Here is a 6,979-nt window from a genome sequence, read left to right on the forward strand (position 1 = left end):
AAAAAAATGAATGCACAGTATACGAAACGCGCGTCTGGCGTATCAAATTGTAAGACTTGTAAACATTAATGAACTTACAAGTTATATACAGTATAATCACAGACCATCAGCAATTCTATTTGATAATTTCCAGTGGCTCTTCGATGTCGGCTGCTTTTGTGTAAATTTCTTTGAAAGTTGTCTGAAATACAAAAGGTTTAGTTTAATTTGTGTTTTAATTTATTTAAGTCCTAAATAAACCAAACCTGACCAAAGCGTATAAAACAGCCCAAGGAAAAGAAAGACGAATATTAGCTTTCACCCAAATAATAATGTATATTAGTTCCGGTTAAAGGACGCAACATTTAACTCCGAAACATATAACTAATCAAAAATCAAACCAAAAAAAAATACACACAAGTCTTACAAAGGCTAGAGGTTCCCTTAGGTCACGCGCTAAAATGAAAGTGTATGAGGGGTTGGTACGATTATTTTTAAAGATCTTAACCCCGCTACATTCTATATGTATGTGCCTGTCCAAAGTCAGAACCTGTAGTTAAATGGTTGTCGTTTGTTGAAGTGTTACATATTTGTTTTTCGTTCATTGTTTGTTCATAAATAAAGGCAGTAGTAACAAACTAATACTGAGGGAAACGAATTAAATATAAGAGGAGAACAACGACACAACATCAAAATGTAATACGCACAGAAACGGGCTAAGCATTAGACGAAATCCTATGAGAATATTAACAAAAATATCATATAAACCAAATACATGAATTTGGGATAGATTAGAACCGTGACACGTCTTATAGTGATGTGAATTCACACTAAAAAAATGAGAAAAACAAACGACACAACGTTAAAATGTAACACACACAGAAACGAACTATAATATAACAATGGCCATATTCCTGACTTGGTACAGGACATTTTTAAAGGAAAAAATGGTGGGTTGAACCTGGTTTTGTGGCATGCCAAACCTCCCTCTTTTATGGCCATGTGAAATATAACATTAGAATGACAACACAACATTACAGGACTACAATATAAATAAATAGGAGAACATAATTGACAAAGACACACACGAATAATAGCTAACAAAAGGCAACAATTTTAAAATTTTAATACGCCAGAAGTGCATTTTGTCCACACAAGACTTACTAGTGACGCCATAATACAAAAGTTTGAAAGCCGAAACAAGTACAAAGTCGAACAGCATTGAGGACCAACAGTTCAAAAAAGTTGTGCCAAAAACAGCCAGGGTTTTCTGTTAGGTACCAGAACATTACTATTATTTAGAATAATTTATACTTTTGCAAACAGTAAATTTTATTAAATGACTATACAAAAGATATATGATAAAACTGAAGTATTAACTAATTACAGGAAACAACGAAAATACATAACATAGCCCGACAACATGCATCACAAAAAATACACACATCTGAATAAGTTAAAACCTCAACGCCAAGTGACGTCATATTTGAAATTGTAAAAAATGACAAAAAAATATCGTCACATTTTAATTTGTAAATTATGACATTAGTTTTTTTCGTTTGAAGTGTTTACACTTGTCCTTTTATGGTATTAAAATCAAAGCTTAGTTTCATTTGTGTTTTAATTTGAGTTAAATGTCTTCTTGGTATCTTCCGGTGCTTTTTTAATACCTTTGTACTTCAGATAAAGTATATAGAAATGCTGATTTACCGTTTAAAGTTGTACATTAAGTATAATACTTGTATAAAAAGACAAAAGATAGAAAGAACTATAGGGGCTTAATTAATAGAAACAGATATAACTACATGAACTAAATGAATCAAATGGCGTTGGAAATCTTGAAGGTTCCATATCCCAGAAAAAAAAGACCTCACCTATACTTAACAAAATATGTTTTAATTGTTGATTCATCACACATTGTTCGGGCTAAAACTGATGTGAGCGTCACTAACAAGTGATTTTACGATTTGATAAATGACTTTTCGTTATGAATTTTGCAACGAAATTTGTATTTTTGTTTAAGTTTACTTATTAGAAGACATGACGTGCAATTGGGGTACATATCTATAAGTTGTCAAGTTGTATACCTGATTACTTTTTTTTCCTACCACAAAATTCACAGAAAAAGTTAATAACTAGAATCCACAAATAAACTTTCAGTTGATATCTTATAGAGTGTCTTTCTATATTGTGATGTTACTCTATTGTTTGAGTTCAGGATGAATGTTATGTACATTTAAAAGGTTTAAACCCGCTGCGATAATTTGCACATGTCCCAAGTCAGAACTCTGATTTTCAGGAGTTGTCGTTTGTGGTTCATATATGTAAGTGATTCTCGTTTCTTGTTTTTATAAACAGTAGACCATTGGTTTTCCCGTTTGTATGGTTTAACACAAGTAATTTTCCAGGCCCTTTATAGCTTGCTATTTGGTGTAAGCAAAGGCTTCGTACTTTGACTTATAATGGTTAACTTTTATAAATTGTGACAATTGGCACTCACATTACATCTTTGTATATTTGTATATCTATTAGGAACAGAGAAAAAGTCGCGACGACTTGAACCGATTTATAACAAAAATAAAAACATACCGCCGGTTATTTCACCATCATCAAACAACAATGGTTTGATTTTTTGTTTTATAATTTCAAATTTTTGCATTTCTCTGTTATTGATTGATCCATTAGTATCAGCTGTTTGTAGAAAATACCCTTCTCCATTTCGAATAAATGATCCAAACTGCAATCATGGTAAAATACAAATACACAATCAAAGGTTATACATCAAATATAGGGATAAAGGAAACCAAAGTTTTTGTAATATGTTGAAAAATAAATCACTTTAACGACTTTTAACATTTGCCGAAATTTTGAAATATAACAATCTTATTCAAACACTTTGTTCTATTCAAATATCACAAATCAAGCATAGTGCTAGCTAATAGGAAGCTGTTTATCACGCGATCGTCGTCCTTGTTTACAATTTTTAGATTTATAGTATTTGACAAGATTTAAACTAAGTGTTTGACATATTGACACATTCAAACCAACACAGCATCAAAAGAAAATATGTATAAAAAGTGAATGCAATACTATATAAATTCCATGCGTCCAAAGCGCGCTTAAGATTTACACTTCATTAGAAACGCTCAAATTCACATATCCGAAAGTCATGGCTTAAACAAACCGAAAAGTTACATGAATAAAATGGACCTACACAAATATCCTTATTCATCAGATGTCAACTTTGACTAAGGGAGCTGAAAATTTTAGTTTCACTTTTTAAAATCTACAAAAAGACAGTTTCGAAAGGATTGTTATAAATAGTGTCAGTATTGAAGAACCGACCAGTGAGTTGATGATACTGTTACTCATTTTCCACTAGCAGAGGTATCGACCCAGTAAATATCGCAAACAACACGTCATAAAGGTCATGTGTCCACAATATTCTTAAGCATGAAACTCACGTTATGGTCTTATGACAACTGGGACAATTTCAGTTTTAACATTTTTCTATTACACTTTCTTGGTAGTACAATATTACATACTCCCTGTCGCCTAATTTAAGTATATTTGAAAATCCCAAAACATTTATGTTCACATAAAAAAGACTATTATTAACACACAAAAAACTTAATCCGAAAGAGTTATATCAATGGTCGACTGGAATTCATAAAATACAAGTCACCATATTTATGTAGGTGACCGATATGGTTGTGTTATAATAAATGCTACCAGAAATATTAGATCTTCTGTATCGTGACATTTTAATTTAAAGTATTGATTTGACAAGAGGAGCTTACAATTATGAAACTTGTTCATGATGACTTCATTTGACTAGGTGGTTTTATCTTCTCTATTAAAAATTAATTAGCACGTTTATAAAATAAGTATAACTTCTGTTGCGTACCATGTGTACAGAAACTCATCATAGATACCAGAATTATTTTTTTATTTACGCCAGACGCGCGTTTCGTCTACAAAAGACTCATCAGTGACGATGTAATCCAAAAAAGTTAAAAAGGCCAAATAGAGTACGAAATTGAAAAGCATTTTTAACAGTTTTGCTAATCTTATCCTGAGGTAAAAAAGCCTTAGTATTTAAAAAAATCAAAATTCATAAATTCATACTTACTACTAGATTGGTGATACCTTCGGTGAATTAAAACTCCACCGACCAAGTGGCATCGACCCAGAAGTTGTACATAAACTCATCGTAGATACCAGGATTTGATTTTTATAAACGCAATATGCGCGTTTCGTCTACAAAAGACTCATCTTTGACGATGTAATCCAAACAAATTGATGAGCACTGAGGACCAAACTTCCTAAAGATATTTTTTTCCTAAGGAAGAAAAGCCTTTGTATTTCAAAAATTCAAAAGTTTTGATTCTAACGTTTAATTATATCATAGTAAAAAATACTACCATATTGAGTGAATGGTTGTAACCAAACTGTAATGCAAATGATGCACCATTTCTTCTGTCCTGATAAAAAGTTGATTCCTGATAAAACAAAAACCTGACATAAGATATACTTTTATTATATATTTTTCATTTCAATAATACTTTATGACTTCACAAATTTTATTTTAAAATGATTTAAAAAAAAAGAAGATTTTAATCATTAGTTCTAAAATCAAATATAACAATAATGAGGTATGATGGAAATATCCATAATACGCTTATATTAAAAGTCATATTTAAACCTAAAACTAAAGAAATTGAGGCCAATTCGACCTCCAACAGTGTTGAATTGTTAGATTCCGTAAAGCAAGTTTACACAACTGAGACAGTAAAATAACTTGGTCCGAAGACTGCTTTTCAGTATAACAAAATGATCAATACATCGGCACCAATATAATAATACTTACCGCACAAATAAAACAAAAATTATATTTCATCGCCAAAAGTATACAGAGATGAAAATCTTTTTGCAAGTTAAAATTCCTTCAAACATCATACCTCATCATCTTTTAAATCGTCCTTAATCAAAAATCCATCCCTCAGAACAAACGTTGGAACCTTTGTTCTTATGTCGTTGTTCTGTACTAAATGAAGATGAACTTTAGATCTTTCAATCAGAAATACTAGATCATAGCTTTCAGGATGATCTTTGATGTCAACTGTTCGGCGATGTCGACCATGAGAGAAAACCTCCACATCTATATGTGCTATTAAATTCAAGTACGTGTATCAGATATCATGGTAACGATAAGGAGAGTAATTCTGCGACTCTTCACAAAAAAACACGTGTAAGTCATAAACATATCTGTATAACTAATGATCATCTTTTATCGCAGTAAAGATTTTTTGTGTAAAAATCCCCTGCTACATTAAGCAAGCAGCACCAAGTCTAGATATGGTTGAAAGTTGCTATCAGATATGAACATCGATTGTATTGAATTGAATTTTTACTTTTAGCTTTCCATAGGACGACAGAACTTTCTTGCGCAAAGTTGACGAAAAATAAGTTCTTTAACGTGCTACACAAATTGTTGGCTTATTCAATTTTTAAATACCATGACATGTAAGAAATCATGATAACAGTGAAACTTTTTTTTACTAAAATAATAATGATTAGTTATTCCATCTCTAATTAACTGCACTAAACGATGCAAAGTAGTACATGTAGACAGAAATAGTCTCAACTGTATTAGTATCAATTAGGAAGCACACAAATGACAGAAATAATTAACTGATCTTGCAACTGCGATCTTACTATCTAATATTAATTTTTACCTTTGTATTCAGTATTTTCATCAATACGGTGCCTTAAAAAGCCAGTCGTGCAAGCAATCCACAAAAGGCAAAACAATAAAAAAAACATTTTATTTTTTGTACTGTAAAATCAATTTCACTTATAGAACATGTGATATATACCGAAAGTTAATCATGTGACGGATACAGTTGGCCAATGATTGTTATAACTTCCTAGTGCTGATAATATTTGGCATTATATATATCAAGGATAAAAAAAAAACAACAACAAAAAAACAAAAACGTGATTTATTTTCAAAGTTTAAATTTCACTATAATAAAAAAAAAAAAAAAGATAATTCAGACTAATAATTAATAATTTCTGTTAATAGTTGGGATAAATTATTAACCAGCGTTTAATTTGTGAATTAAATTCATTTTGTGTTATAAATCACCTAGTATTTACTTTTTCACTCCTATACTATTGATATAGTGTTATCTAAGTCAAAGGAATTATTATTTTACTTTTGATCAAAGTGGTAAGTTTGATATGTTTATATTGTAAAGAAATATAAGTTTTATATACAAAAACAAAACGAACCTCTGAACCAAATTTCACAATATTTAATACAGTACTACCATTCCCCCTAAAGTAGAACCATAATTTCATATGGATAATTATTGGAATCATTAAATGTTACTTTTTCCAATTACTAGTTTTTAACAAATTCGTCAAGGAAAACCCCCAAAATAGTTAATCATAATTTGATTTTGTTCTTCTTCTTTTTTGGGAATTTCGGAGATTCTTCATACTTTTTGAAAATCTTCCATGTCACACCAAGATTATCTGCAGATAAATGCAACTACTTGACACTGACATGAAAATAACAGATTGTCTGCAGTAAAAGAAGCCAGCACATAGTTAGGAAGTTAAAATTCTCAGATGACGTTTTAAGATGGGCAGAGTAGTAAATTCATATGCTATTTGACTTAAGAAATAATTCCTTCATGTCATGCTCTATGCTCATTTTAACATGGGTAGGCGTTATATTTGTCGATATTTTACACTGAGCGTTAGATTCTAATAGGACAAATCAAGTATTTGTATAGGTCGAAGCGTACGAAATTACCGTAAATTTTTTTGGCTGTTCCCGTTTCCCCTCGAGGAATCTGTGCATTGCATTTCATATCTGATAAGTTTAAAAACTACTAGCAGGATAAATATATGTTGTTTCATGAAAATATATAATAAAAGTTTATGTTACATGTAGCTGCCTGAATGTATATATTTTAAAGGATAACGA

The sequence above is a fragment of the Mytilus trossulus genome, chromosome 13, assembly GCF_036588685.1.
Source record: "Mytilus trossulus isolate FHL-02 chromosome 13, PNRI_Mtr1.1.1.hap1, whole genome shotgun sequence".
Lineage (NCBI taxonomy): Eukaryota > Metazoa > Mollusca > Bivalvia > Mytilida > Mytilidae > Mytilus > Mytilus trossulus.